We start from the raw sequence: 15,788 nt of genomic DNA on the forward strand, positions 1-15,788 counted from the left end.
ACCTTTTGTCAGGGTCCAAATAAAAGCCAGATAAAAACAAACCTGTGACTAAAGTTCTCACATTTTTTAAATAAATTTGGTCTTAAATCCTTTTTCACAAATCGAGCTACTCTTTAACCCTCATTCTTATGACAGATGCCTTTCCTCATGTTCTTATTATTAGACTTACCCTACCCTTAAGGTTTCATACTTGAGAGGCTCCTGGGTAGCTCAGTTGGTTGAGTGTCTGACTGCAGCTCAGGTCATGATCTCACGCTTTACAAGTTTGAGTCTCATATTGGGCTCTGTGCTGACATCTCAGAGCCCAGAACCTGCCTCAGATTCTGTGTCTCCCTCTGTCTCTGCTCCTCCCCCACTCACACTCTGCACTCTATCTTTCTCTCTAAAATAAACATTAAAAATTAAAAAAAAAAGTTCATACTTGGTACTACTTTCTGGCTACCATCTCAGCTCCTTTTCTTGATCATCACTGATGTTCTGTTTTATAAATGCTACATCAGGTCACTTAGAGAAGGAGGTGGAGGGGAGGAAGCAGAATTGGGATCCCATGTGCACCGAGAGCCCAAGTGCTTAACCACTGGTGAACTACCTTTATGAATACCCTCTGAACTTTAGCCTGGCCCCTAAAACCCACTCTTGGAGGCCAACTAGTCCTGCAGGCCCAGGTAAGGAGGAACTGTCTAAATATAGTTCTATATATACAACGAGGGCCCAGCCCAGAGTCAACTTTGAGTTAGTCTTGCTTACAAATAATGATGATATGAAGACTAAGGTCTACTGAAATAGTAAATGCTCTAAGCTACAAGGCTGGTAGGCCAACTTGTGAATGTGAGGACCAAGAACATGATATGCTCTCCCCAGCTTTCCGATACCCCAATGTAACACTGATGCACTCTTGTGAATCTAGCACAGAAAGGCTACAAGGAAAAAGAATTATCAGTATCATTTTTTAAAAAAAATTCATGTTTCTTGCTATTGGGTAGTTTTTAAATAATCATGACAACTCCTCAGCATTTTAGAGAAGTTTATTAAAAAAGGAGTTAGGAGCATAGAACTTACTCCTAATATCCAAGTTCAGAAACACTCTATATGGCCAACATAAGACAACACTGAATAAACTATGGCAATATTAATAATGCTGACGATGATGTCATTGTTGATGATAAGCAAGAGCACACATTTACTAAGTCCTTATTAGGAATATTAGGACTAGATCCACCCCTCCCCCATCCATCTTCATAACAATCTTATGAAGCTCAGTATAAGACGATGTTGCCAACAGTTTATGATAAAGTAGAGGGAAAAAAGTAAGATAAAAAAATTCTTTCTTCTGCAAGAGAAAAAACTTAATGAAAAAAAAACTGGAAATAAATATAGTATATTACTGGTGGTTGATTCTCAAAGGTGGGACTATGTGCATCTTTTCTTCCTTCTTTTCCTTAATTGCTTGTCTCTTATAAGCCCTTGTTACTTCTCCATTGGGGAAAAACACACAACTTTATTTAAAATAAACAAATGCTGTGTAATTTCTCTTCTGATGGCAACTAACTAGAAAATATTGGTTCTCAAATGAGGAAACCTCGGTTAGATCTAGTTCTTCAACAGGTTGAAAAAACATTTCCTACCATTTTTTTCCTTGGAGGCACTACTTCAAAGTTCACCAAAAGAGACCTCTCAGAGATGGGAAGATGCTCTTGGTGAACCAAAAAAGGAAGGAGATAAGGCACCCTGGGTGTGTATCGTGATTTATATTCTTCTGAGCAACTTTATTTTCATCTCTTTTCACTTGCCCCTCAAGACCTCCTAGACACAGGAACACCAGGCACCATTAATGTCCACATTCCAGAAAATGAGCGACAATGAGAACAGCTACCCTCCCAGGCCACCCAATGACCTAGCAAATATCCGGGACTAGAACCCAATCTTGGTTCTTCATTCAGTGCTCTCTTTAAGGATAATGGCTCTCTACACAGAGTCCTGATTACCCTTGGCAGGAAAGACAAGCTCACCAGGCTATCGGCTATCTAAAATGTTGATGGATGAAGTTATTGTGTCATGTCTGCTGTACATTCAGTTTGGTATAACCTTGGCAAAATTAAAGGAATACCAGTTGTTTCATACTGTTTGATTCAGCCATTCATGCAATATTCAGGTACTGTATGCCAAGCAATACAAAAGTCCTGGGGATTCAGGGATGTCTGACTTCAGATAGTCTATCATGGGGAATTAAATCTAGTAACATAATACAGTGGGATGAGTAATGTGAAAGAGACATAGCAAGGTGTTATAAGCTCTCAAAAGAGGGGCATGCTGCTCCTCATTCATTCACTCATTCATTCTAGAAATAATCATGGAGTACCTTCTTGCTGCCATGCTTTTTGTTGAGTTCTGGGGACCCATAGTAAAGAACTCATGATCTTTACCCATGAGGATTATCTAATGGGGAAGACAGAATTATACTGATTATACAGACCTAAATTAAATGGAAATGTGATCAATATGGCAAAGGATAATCAGTGCTGTAAAAAGCATACGATCTACATACAACATACACTTTTGATTCAAGGGAGAGTTTCTTTGGAACCCTCTACTAGAAACAGAAATTTTGTAATTCCTTGAAGGCTTGGGAATTTACAGAATGGCTTTTAGTACTGATTGGAAGTAGCCTACTCGATAACGCTTATATCTTTAGGATAATAATTTGATAAACTCTATTTCTTAACACACTGCTGCTCTGTTTTCCTCTCCCCACCACTGCCCAGAGTAAATGCTTGTTCTCTTGCCCTCAGTTTATGGAAGGAATGTAAAGTTGGAAGGTTCCTCTTTTCCCAAATAAGCCACGCCCATATAGGGTTTGGTTTTTTCCCCCACTCCAGGAGGAAAAAAAATCCTGCAATCTTATCACATTATTCATTGTAAAGCATTAGCTCCTAACCTGAAGCGTCCTCCGCTGAGGGTAACAGATGGCATTGGGACGCCTTATGCTAGAAGGAATGGAAACCTGCTTATACTCCTAATTTTTTTCCCCTCCTACGTGAAGCACGCTATAGCCACCTCATCGAATGTGGTGATGTGTCAAAACTTAATTAGCCAAACTTGTACCCCATCTACATTATGCTGGAAACTATGTTTCAAAAGAAAGAGAAAAGAGCTTAAAATATTCTGGCAGGAAGGGAATTCTTAGGACACAAAGGAGAAAGAATAATGCAATAAGCTATTTTATATCACCAAGGCCTTAATCTTTTCTTAGACAAGCAGAAGCGGTAGAATATTTCTTGGTTCCCACAGTAGGGTTGGTATACCTCTACACAAAATGGCATGTATGTGTGTACTTTGAGTGGATCTTGGGTTGGCACGTTTGAATGAAATATGGTTCCTGTGTATCTGGCATGCATCATAAGGTGCTCAACCATCCTGTTTTGCCTAGAACAAAGACATTTTTTGAGATGCAAACTTTCAGTGGTAAAATGAGGGAAGTCCCAGGCAAAATGGAGATGTGTCTGTCACATGTGATGCATGTAAACAAAAGTCATAAAAAAGCTTTTACTGCAAACTTAAAAGGTCATGGTGACCAAGTCGGTGGTTTCTTCTGCTCTCCTTTGATCATTTGGAGGAAGGAGGTTGACTGTTTATAGGAACATCAAAAAAGATCTTTTTGGTTCCTACACGGGCTCCTCTGTCCAAATCCTGTACTATTCTCCACCATCTTTCTTCTCTTCTGGCCCTGTTCCCTGTGGCCCAGCTCCCACCCTCACGGCTTCTGGGCTAAATGAAGTCAATCACTGACAGCAGCACGAGAAGACTCTCAGGCTCATCCATCACCTGTTCGTAAAGCAGGCCCAGAGCTTCTTTCAAATTTTCTAGAGATTTTTAACCAGGGGACAGGAAAAAAATGAGATAAATGTTCAAAGTGATAAATAGTCTCAAAAATGTCACAATAAAAATAACTTTTGGAATCCTCTAACACATACATGGAGTTCTACCCTAGCATCCTTACTTACTCATTGTTTTCCTGAGAGAGTCATTCCCACCTCTATTCCACCCCCAACCTTTCCTGGCCTCTATTTGCAGCCTTGGCAAAGAGGTCTCTATCCTAGGCTCCTCCCACTTCCCATGACCATAGGTGGCGGTGAATGTACTGTAAACCACATGGATTTTAGGGTTCTCTGCCTGTTCAGAGTTGCTTTCAGATCCTGGCTCTGCCACTCTTTAGTTGAATATGCTCAAATGAATTACTGTATTCCTCTGAACCTCAGTTTACTCATTATATTGTCACAAAGATGTAAAAAACATCAAAAAGTAATATTTACATGTTGCCAGCCTTCTAAGAGGCTGCTTTGTTTGCTCTAATGTTTAGCATGATAGATAATTATGAGACACAATGGAATCTCAACAATCGGAGAAAGATGCAAGTAAGGTTTCTATTTTTTCTTCATTAAGGCAAGGAAGTGGTTGATGATTTGGTTCAAGATTGGAAATCCGAAGGGTTATTCATCAGTGACCCAGAAATTGCAGATGGCTCTCCCCTATGGCACAGAGAGCTAAAGAATTGGAATATGAGACTTAGGTACGGAGTTAGGAAGGGTAGGGCAAACAGTTCACTTTGCATCTTAGGTGGGGATAATTCCTTCTGGCCTCACTGATTTGTGAGAATTAATTGAGAATAGATCTAAAAGCATGAGATGCCGACCATGGGGCACAGACCATCAATGTCCATTGGTTAAGTTGGGCAGACTTCTTTTTCCCTTCTGGTAAAGGGAACCGAAGGGTCATATGGCTAGCAATCAGCATTTCTATCACTTCCTTGCTTCCCTTCTTCCTCACTTAGAAACTGCAATCCATCACCATGATCAGCCCATTCCCTACAACTTAGCTCCTTTATCACAGTCACCTGCCACAGGCTATAGCTGGCTAGAACTACCTCTCTGCCTACCTTGTTCCCGCCCGCCCCCAACTACAGAATAAGTTTGGAAAACCAAAAAAAACCCAAAACCAAAACCAAAAAAAACCCCAAAACAACAACAACAAAAAACCCATACAACTATATTTTTATTTGTAACCATAACTCTCAAGTATGCCCTCAGTACTCCCTAGAAATGCTTTGGTCAGTTCATGATCCACATTCAAGGATATCTACTTTATACCTCCACCCCACCCTCCTCAAATTTCCCATTCCCATCTTTCACTCTTAGTTGATGACCTTGATTCTTTGACTGATAACACAAAACAATCAGACACAGAGCTACTTCACCTTCCCATAACCAAACCTACTTCCCCGGCCCCATCTGCACCTAGGCTCTCTTCATCCCTTCAGTTACAGGGGTGAGATGTCCTTTCACCCACGTATGACCAACATCTCCTTTTCTGCACTGGATGTCACCTTCTGTTGCCTGAAGGAGGACTTGATGCCTACAGGGAACTTGTCTTCCCTTAGTCTCACCAGTGAATTGGATTATTCCTATTAGCATATGAATACTTCATAATATCTCCTGTCTGAAATAGAAAACAACACCTTATTTTGATCCTTATTCTTCTCTAACTTGTCTTTCTCTCTCTTGTATGCATATTATGTATATACTCTATGTAGTGTTGTATATGTGTGTGTGTATATATATATATATATCTAGCATGCATATTATGCATATACTCCATATAGTGTGTGTGTGTATATGTGTGTGTATACAAACACACTGTTTGTTTCATTTCTGTTGCTGACCAGATCCCCCATTCAAGGCTGCATGACTTATCACCCCAACTACTCTGAGTGCTACAGCTGGAGTCCTCAGTTGCCAGCCCTCTCCCAGAACTACTTTTAGCTGGCAAGAACCTTCTGTCCAAGATCATACCCCCTTCCTAGATAGCCCTCACTCATGGCCCCTGCATTCCAGGGGAGAATCATTCTGAAGGGCCATCCTCTTTTCAGAGCTCACCATGGGGTCACCTACATTGCAACCCAATTTCTGCTCCATCTTCCTTCTTTGCTTTTCCCCACAGGAGTTAAGTTTGGGAGCCATCTCCAGTCAGCTTCCTGTACACAAATGCTCATCTCTACTCTTTTCCTGGGAAATGTGACCTGTAATACCTTCATTAAAATGTTAAGTTCCACCAGTGCTGGGACTTTATCTTTCTGTTTTTCAGTTAGAGGCTGGAGTCTAGAACAGTGCCCGGTACATAGCAGATGTTCAATAGATAGCTGGGTAATGAAAGGGAAAAGTCAGACTTAGTAACAGATCCAGTTCTGCACGATTCAAAGCCAGTACTCTCTGCTCCACAAATACTACCACAAAGAAACTTCCAACACCTAACTTTGACATCCAGTTCAATTTGAAACTCTGCCCTTGCATCTACATGCAGCTGGTAACAGATGAAACTTGCAGTTAGCTAATACACAGAGATTAATTGGAAGAACTCGCTCTCACAAATAGTAAACCTGGGAGAGCTCATGCATAGCAGTGTAATTACTCTGGTGGCATCAACACAGAGTAACTGTGTTGGTCCAGAAGGCCCCTGGAGGGTCCAGAATCAGGCTCAGCCCAAAAAGTTTCCATCTTAACTTTGAATTTCCTTGAGCCTCTGTCTCTTGAAGTCAAACAACATCATTTTAACAAATTTTGAGTGTGTGAATAATTTCTCCTTTTCTCCTGCCCTAGTATGTAAACTCATATTAAAGACTAGAATATTTATCATGTTGACAGCTCCCGCCTGCTAGATTAGATTTTGTTAAGAAGCTGAGTTTTCCTCAGAGAGCATTCAACTCCGTTATCGTCCTACTGTTGATTTCCACTTTAGACGCTTTTGGTATTAGCTAAGCTTGACACCAGAATAAAATGTGAGGCAGCCAATAGAAATAGCTGAGTATATTGGCCACCTTCATTCCAGACTACTGGGGAAATACAAATTCAGTTACTAAATAAAAAGCCAATTCAGTTAAGGAAGATGCTGTATCTTCCCAAGGACTCCTGTCACAACCACTGGATTAAAACTCACAGCACTGCAGCTCATTTTCCAGTGATGTGTTTGGTACTTACTTTACCAAATCACTAGGAAAGCTATGTGCCATGACATCTGTCCAAATGCAGAGAGAATCACACTTTGATTATGTAAATCTGATACCAATGCAAGGGCATTAGTGAAACAGGCTACTCGCACTGAATAAAATGTCCTTGGCTTTCCTATGCAATTTCTTGACTTGACTTCACCTGGTTCTCTGTAGACGCCAGAGCTCCAGCTGCCTTTGAATTTCAGGGAAGACCATAACGCAAGAAGAGAACGTATGTACGAACACACACAATGTTTCAGAGCAGCCGTGCAATCTTTTTCACAGCCGGAAAAAATATGCAGCCATTTCCTTGTCTCAGGGGATTCAGAAAGTAGAAGGTGTACTGAAGTAGCTCTTTCCTGACCTCTGTTAAAGATAATATATATATATATATATATTTTCCCAGTTCAAGCAATACTGAATAAGACTGGATGCCATCTCTGTTCCTGCAAAATTACAGTGAAGGGGTACTCAGATTTCTCTGAAAATGAGGGTCAGGCCTGCGGGATTAGTCACTGTTTATGTACAGACTGAGCATAGAATTTCCTATCATGATTTCAGGAAATGAAAGCAATACAAAGCAGGTGGAATTCAGAGGTAAACATTACCAGTTTGAAAGAGGGACACATGGTGTCCTTTGCTCTTTCTACTGAGTTATTCTGAGATATAGAAAGACAGTGGAGAAACACAGAAAGTATTAGAAATGAAAAGCAAACCCCTTTAGAAGAGGAAAATTACAGCGTCAGACACTGAACCTGTAAATTTTCAATCATTGTTTAAAGGACAAAGAGCCCATTTCAGGGCATCTTCTACAGATGTTCTTTTGATAGCTTTTTCTTTAATAGTCAACTGGAGGCTCAGTTTTTTATAATTTGGTTTCCCAGGAAAAGCATCATCTTCTCTTAGGAGTCTATTCAGTGCCTCTGAGATTTGCAGAATTCACTCTTGTGCAATGTGCTCACCTCATTGATGTTCACCTCAGAAGGAAACAAGGGAGCTGAGAAAGACCCCTCTCCTCAACAGCCCGGAGGCCAACTCAGAGCTCCCACCTCTGTTTTCAATGCACTGGGTGTTTTTAAATTATTGTAACTTCTTCCACTTTGTATGCAACTGGGAATATTTTCCACTTCAGCGTTTGAGATTGTAGATATGTTATAAAATGTGGCCCTGTGCTGTTTTGCTTAACTCAGATGGGTTAAGCTCCTGCTTCGATCTGCTGTCCTTTCTTTTCAAATCCTGGTGACTGAGCCATTTGAACCAGACCTACCAAGTCAAAAGCAGGGTGACAGGAACTAACAGCAGAAGGGGAAGCTCATGTCCTATTGTGGGTTCAGGCTGGAGGGTGGGGAGAAGAGAGGCTTTGCGAGGGAGATGGTGTCAGAGGGGAGACTTAGAGACAATGCACAGAATCCCTGTTGATCCTACCCTTAAGCTCTTTTAGAAAAACCTAATCTCCAAAGATTTAGTTTAATGTTGATTATAAACAAAGTATCTTTCTACCAATGGTAATTAATGAAGCTAGAAAGCAGAGAAACAGACCAGCTGGTTTCCCTCTTCTTAATTAGGTACCTCTGATTTATTTAATTATTTGTTTTGTTCTTCTTTCTGTCTTCTAGATAAAAGTCTTCTAGGATTCATATGCCTTACAGAAAAAAAAATTACATGTAACAAAAATATCAAAGCAGGTTAAAGACAGACTAGAATGGCAGGACCCAGAGAGTAATTCAGCAGGTTATAAAGGCCCACTAATTTTATTACAGGTGAAAATTTGGCTCTGAAGTTCTTTATACTTAAAAGGAAATGAACAACACAGTTCTCATGGAGGGAGAAGGCACATCAATTGTGCAGAGGGAGCAAGGCTTTTCCTAACACTCAGTGTTAAAAGAAATTTCTTACTGAGGGCTTCGTTCAGGAAGACCCAATGACACAGTGTCCTTTACAAAATGCCAGCAGCAATTTAAAGGGTAGATACTTCCCCCCAGACTGTTCATAAATTTGAGTTTTGTAAGCCAAAATGAATCTTAAAGGTGTTTGTCACTGGGGGGAGGGGACAAACTTTGGTCTTTATCACCTCTTAATTTATCACTTTTGTTAACTGTGGATTGTTTTATGTGAAATTTTCTCAATTAAAGGCCGATCTGGGTAGTGGTGAGAATGTAGAAGAAACTACAGATGGCTACACAAGTTGGCCAGTGGAATGTGGGTAGAGGTGACAATGGCCTAATTTTGCACCTGTGGCTTATATGGCATGTATACTTCCACTTGCCCTTCTGAGAACTTCTGATCTCATCTGAAAGGTCATGCTCTATGACCTTCAGTCTGAGCCACAAAGCATAGCTGACCTTGACTTGAATGAGACCAGCTCCAGCAGACCAGAAGACCTCATGGGTAAGCAATTCATGCTAATGTTTTATACCACTGAGATTTTGTAGTGATTTGTTAAATAGCATTATTGTGGCAGTAGTTTGCTAATACCCTGCCTTGACTATGCCACAAAGGTGTTGTGAAGGTTAAGTGAGAGGATGATTGGGGATATTATTTGCATAACCAAACTTACTGGGTAAATTATGATTGTTTATGTCTCTGATATCCACTACAATATATGGCTTATGGAGTTTACAGTAGACCTGCTTTTTGTCTCCCGGTAAATGAACTGATCCTGGGACAGTCACATACCCAGCAAGCGAATAGTAGAGGAGGTGGTCCATTCTGCCTGGCATTAAGAAGCCCATTCATTGACATGTTATAGGGACCCCTGTGTATTGCAACACATACTGTGTTTATTCGGTCCCTCATGCATGGATAGGAGAGTGAATTGAGACTTGGCTGGAGTGATGCAAAAGGACAATCCAGGAGAAGCTCATAAGACTGGATAAAGTAGTGAAAAGCTGCCAACTGGAACTTGGAAACCAAGTGCAAGTCTGGCTGATCTACTGTTAAGTGCTTATCATTTAATGTGATAGAGATTATTTTGTTCAATTAGTAAGAATTTGAATTATCTACTTGTCCTTTCCTGAGGGTAACATAGGAATTATAAAGATAATATCCACATCTCTATATATCTTATTTAACCTACTTTGGTCATCTGAGCACAGATTAAATACAATAAACACTTATACACACATTTCAATGTGTATTTATTGGGCACCTACAATGAGCCAAATTGTATGTAGCTTCAGGAATAAGCAAGACAGACCATTGGGCATAGTTAAATACATGCCAGATTATAAAATACATGAGGACTGTATATCATGAAGACTAGGAAGTACAGCTATCACTGATTGGGACCTGGACATGCCACCCTCAAATATACCCTTTTGGCATAAGAATTATTTTGAGCTGAAGGCATTTAGTTCCTGAAATCCCTTATCTCCCTAAAAGCAGAGCCTCCTCAAAGAACTCAACTGTCATAAAGTCCCTGTCCTGAAGCAACTCTAATTTCTCTTCTGGGACAGCACCACACACCTACAGCCATTGTCACAAACTGTCCTCTCTCTCATCCAGTCTCCTAAGAGCCCATTTACCTTTCCAAAAAGTCATTTGCTTTTCCATAAGTGCCTTTTCTCCCCCTCCCTTTCCCCAACTAAGATCCCAAATTTGAACCACCCCTTTGAGTTACTCATTTCTATCCATGTTATTACTCCCATGTATTAACCGGCACCATGCACATGTTAATAAATTTGTTTTTCTCTTATTAATCTGTCTTTTGTCAGCTAATTTATAGGGCCCCAGCTGGAGAATCTAGTACAGGAGGGAAATTATATTTTTTTCAAAGCTTATCATCCACTATTTATTTTACCATAAGTAGCACTTTTTACCTCTTTTTATGGACTAAAAAATATAGTAATACTGATGGTATAAATAAAACTGACTTCAAATCATGAGCATATTATTACATGGGTATGTATTATTACATGACTATTGTTACTATGTTGACATAATTTGCAGAGTCAGCTACTTCTCTGTTAAATTAAATTGTGGAAACACCATTTGTGCCATGCATAATAATGGGAGCATTCCAATAAACTGTGATCTTCACTACAATGCTTAATATTAAGTCCACTTTAGAGATCAGGAAATAGGGGATAAAGTAACTTGCTTAGGGCTGTCAGAATCCAAGTGCATTCCTTTTTTTTTTTCCTCTGCATCCTTGCTACCCTCATAGTTTATTTACTGTGCTCCATATGGTGCAGTCAGTAAAAAGCAAATGGCAACTGGAAAAAAAACACACACACAACAACAAGTTGCCTGCCATTTCTCTTCTTCATAGCTAGAGAAAGAGTTTACTAACATCAGTGTCAATGATCATAAAGCGAAACGTCCTAAGCCTTAAATTTGCTTTTCAAATACCAGTATTTCAGAGGCAGATTACCTGACTCCAATAATATGGCTCAAACCTTGCACTGTATGCGCAATGAGAGGGAATATTTTCATCCATTATAAGAGGCTTGTCATGGGAAAATATTTTCCTGATATCATACCCAAGAGAACAGCGTGTGGAGGAACATTATCATATTTTATTGAACTTTCATATACTCCATGCAGTATAATGTATATTTTATCGTTTGAGAAGCCTTGGTAACAAAAGAATAAAATATCTGTCTAAAACTCAAAGTACTTTCCAATAATGCTGCATGCACACTAATAGCATTAAAAACAATTCACGGGGCTCTGTTAGCTCACCAGTCTGAGCTGGGAATGAATATCCCTCCATTAGTGGAGGGGAAGCTCAAGTCTGTGGCTTTGCTCACTCTTTAGAGCAGGGGATAGGTGGGATCAAGGGAAAGAGTGGAGGGCATCCATTCATAAAGTCTTTCTCCCAGTTGGCAAGATGGGGGAGGAAAGTCCAGCGCCCTGGGAGTTAAGTACTAGCTTAGCTTAATTTGCATATTCTTCTAGAATCACAGGGGTGCTGAGTCTAGCCTCTGAGGAAAAATTTACATAAACGTTTCAGGGCATTCTCAGGAGACAACAAAGAGGATTTTGGAGCTGACGAAGACAGTCTCAGGAAAAGCAAGGAGAAGGGGTACCTGGGTGGCTCAAGGTTAAGTGTCTGACTCTGGATTTTGGCTCAGGTCATGATCTCACGGGTTCATGAGTTTGAGCCCCGCATTGGGTTCTGTGCTGACAGCGCTGAGCCTGCTTGGGATTCTCTGTCCCTCTCTCTCTCTGCCCCTCCCCTGCTCTCTCTCTCTCTCTCTCTCTCTCTCTCAAAATAAATAAATAAACATTAAAACAAAAAGGCAAGGATAGTTGGGGAATTGGAAGCTGGGTGAATTACTTAGAGGTAGAAGAGAGTATAAAGACATATGTCTCGGGTAAGGCATCCTTCTGTTGGTGGCCGAGAGATTCACTTATGATTTCCACCAGGCACTGTCACTCAAATGGCTTCCAGGCAAGTCCCTAGGATCTTGGTTTAAACTTTTTGTCAAAGGCTCCTATGACACTGGAAAAGCCATGCTATCTTCTAGGAACTAAAAAGAAAGTTGAAGCCCCTTCAAGGTCAGACCGTTTGGGCTTGGGGAAAAAAGGCCTTCAGATGCTTTGGAAAAATAACACTGCCAGGACGGGAGAGAAAGATGATGTTCAGTGCCTACAAGAGCCATGCAGAATATCAGTGGGTGCATGGAAGGGGCAGGAATGGCCCCTGGCTGCACAGGCATGCATCAGCATCCCAGGCAGCATGAGTCACCCCACACCATGCAGAAGGGAGAGACCTGGCAGCTCCCAGCAATGATCTTGAGTGGGGACATGAGCTAAATACCACTGCAATTTTAAGCCTTTGCTTTGATTGTCCTATTCCCGACATGACTTGAGAACTGAGGGTCACCTCTGAATTCCTTTCAGTCTTAACACTGGATGTGGAGAAGAACAAACCTAAAACCTCCATCCGTTATCATCGTTATTATCCACAGAGAACTAAGGGCAGACCAAGAAATGAATGCCAGGGATGTGCCAGCTTTGCCCCTGTTAAATTATGCACATCATATGGAATGACTTACAGGATGACTGCCCAGGAGAAACAGGGACAGGCCAATTACACCAGCCAGTCCTCTGATCTGCTGTGAGCCCTGCAGAACATGGAAATGTGCCTACCGGGATTTCTGCAGTGCAACTCCTATCTATGGGGGAGTACCCTACATGCAGAAACACCACGGTGTGTCCTCAGCACAAAGTGAAAGAGACAGAGCAGACCGAAGACAGGAGACAGAGGAAGCTCAGCCACCTCCTATATGGAGAGAAACACCCATGTCTGTGTCCTAGAAATTAAAACTGTATGTCTTTCCCCTGATGCTACAGCTGCCAGATGAAGTGCAGTGATGACAATAACTATCGGGGGCATTTTATGTGGCACTTTTTTGATGAAGGATGCAGGAAAATTAACTACCCATTTAGAAATGACAGTCAGTACATGCTCTGCCACCTTGCCAGGGAGGAGAGAGTGGCAGCCAGATAACAAAGCAGACCTACAGCATCACCTCGAAGAATAAAATATGTATGATGCTACGGCCAAAATAAACAGGCTGCAGAGATGCCATTAACAGGCAGAACGTGGCAAGAACCCAGCACAGGGCACCACCTCCCCTCATTCCCTCAAATGCTGGCAAAGAGAAGGAAATTGGCTGAAGGTCAGGGCTCCTCTGATCCCTTGTCCTCTTCTTCCCAAATCCGTGCTATAATGGCAAATATTTTCCCGTCTTCAGCGTTAGTGCAACATTCTGGAAAGGAACAATGTTTCGGGCAGACAAGCTGAGGTTGAAACTCAGCTCTTTTTCTGCTCATCCCTGTAACTCTATGGTAAATTATTTAACAATTGTACATTTCGGCTTCCTGGTCTGCACAACTGACCGTCTCAGGTTGTTTGGGGAATTAAATGAGATAAACTATGTACATAGAAATGGATGTGGAAGGTATCCAATAAATCTAGTTCCTTTCCCTCTTCCCATCCATTTGTAATTCCAGGATCTGGGGCATTTTTTTTTTCACTTATCTATTTATGATTTCATTCAGTGAACATTTATTGAGTGCTTTCTTTGTGCCCTGCACTTTCCTGCTAACCAGAATTTGTCAGCCACAGACAGTAAGTGGGCCAAATGGGCTCAGACTGCAGGTTGAAAGGGGCTACGCTTATTCAAGACCCTCCGCCTCATAGTTGTTGGTGCTTTAAGCACACAACCCACGGGGGAAATGCCAGACCCCATGGTAATTAGCAAGAACAATGTGTTTATCCAAACAGATTTTGTTGTTCCCAACTGAATCTGCATCAAAGGACTCTGGTGGTAGTTAATTCACCTCTGAAAGGTGATCAAGGTATACACTTTTCCCTTCACTATCTGGGTGCCAGTCTGTGAAAGGCAAATTAAAGTTTCACCAGATGCGTGATTATGGGTGTTTGTGTAACACTTGACCTTCTTCTGTCTTCGCAATCCTTTTAGTTTTATATTTCTAATCACTGAGTGTAGCAATCCAGAACATAGAGAACAGTTTGACTATATTAGTGAAGTTCCTTATTTATACATTATCTGCGATCACTCGCTTTCCTCCATTACATTCTTCCAAGTGGGTACCTTACAGTTATTAACTTTCAGGAAGCCCCTATATATCATGGCATCATACCATTAAGCCTTTTGGAAATTCATCACAAATCAGTATACAGATAACATTGATGTCTTATTGCTATTCATTCCTCCTGGGCTGTTTTTAGCAGTTCATTTTTTATATCCCTGCAGTGCTGAAATATGGCTCTCTCCAGTGTCTGTCCTTTTTGTAATCGCAAAAGGAAAGCTTGGCAGTTGTTGTATATTACACTCTTGAGAAAAATGCTAGTAATACTTCGAATTGATTGAACAGCATGGACTTAAAACTGCCTGGCACAGGGCTACTTCCTCATTCATATTCAGATTTATTTTTTAATCATACCCCTTAGGTTCAGAAACTGTGGACTCACCATCACAAAGCAATGTATTGAATAAGGATCACTTACTTGGAAAAGCCCAGAAGCTCCTCCCCATTTATTCCCTTCGGACCTGCAAATATGTTTATAGCATGTGTGTACAGTGTTGCCTGCTATTCTGTTGGAAGCATACTGTCACTGACAAGAAGCTGGGGGACCAGGCTGGGGAACTGTGGCTGTGAAATAGCCCAGGATATCCCTGGTTCTGGAGCTCAACCTGGAAAAGCTGTTGGTGACACTGCTTTGTGATTAGCAGGGCATTGGGAAGAAGATGTCCCCACATGCCAACCTTACCTGTGCAATGACATGATTAGGAGGAATGTAGGCTTGTGGGGGGCAACCAGGTAAAGAAGACATATGAAAAGGATGAAGCTAAGGAGAGTCAGAATTCCATAGAATAATTTCTATGCTTCCCACCTCCTCCCCAGGTACTGGTAATTCGGCTCGTGGTGGGTAGAAGATGGGCCAACCAGATGTGAGTGAGAGGTAAGGAGGCCAAAGCACAGTCACTGGAGTCATTTCCAATAAGGAATATTTGTAACAAATCTAAAATTTTCTTTGCAACCCTGGCTGTGTTAGATGCTGTTGGTGATCCACTCACCTCCCCCTTTCTGGGAGAGGGGGCAGGTCTCCCAGCTTCTATGAGTGTTGGCTGCAATCAACTCACCATCCTCCTGGGAACTACCCTTAGCCTAGAAGAACTGGGGTGTGCTGGTAAATGTTTATCAACCAGCTCTCCAGGAAAGAAGAAGGTCCTGTTATATAGCATCTGCAGATTTCTGTGGTATAAACACA

The 15,788-nt window shown here is 41.3% G+C and overlaps 1 protein-coding gene across 1 annotated transcript in view; it reads right to left on the bottom strand.

The window, feature by feature from the left end:
* The window catches only part of CA10 (carbonic anhydrase 10), a 488,817-nt gene that overhangs the window by 255,170 nt on the left and 217,859 nt on the right, over nucleotides 1–15,788 (bottom strand). The window lies entirely within an intron of this gene.

This window comes from Hyaena hyaena, unplaced genomic scaffold, assembly GCF_003009895.1.
Source record: "Hyaena hyaena isolate Hyena2069 unplaced genomic scaffold, ASM300989v1 scaffold_29, whole genome shotgun sequence".
NCBI lineage: Eukaryota > Metazoa > Chordata > Mammalia > Carnivora > Hyaenidae > Hyaena > Hyaena hyaena.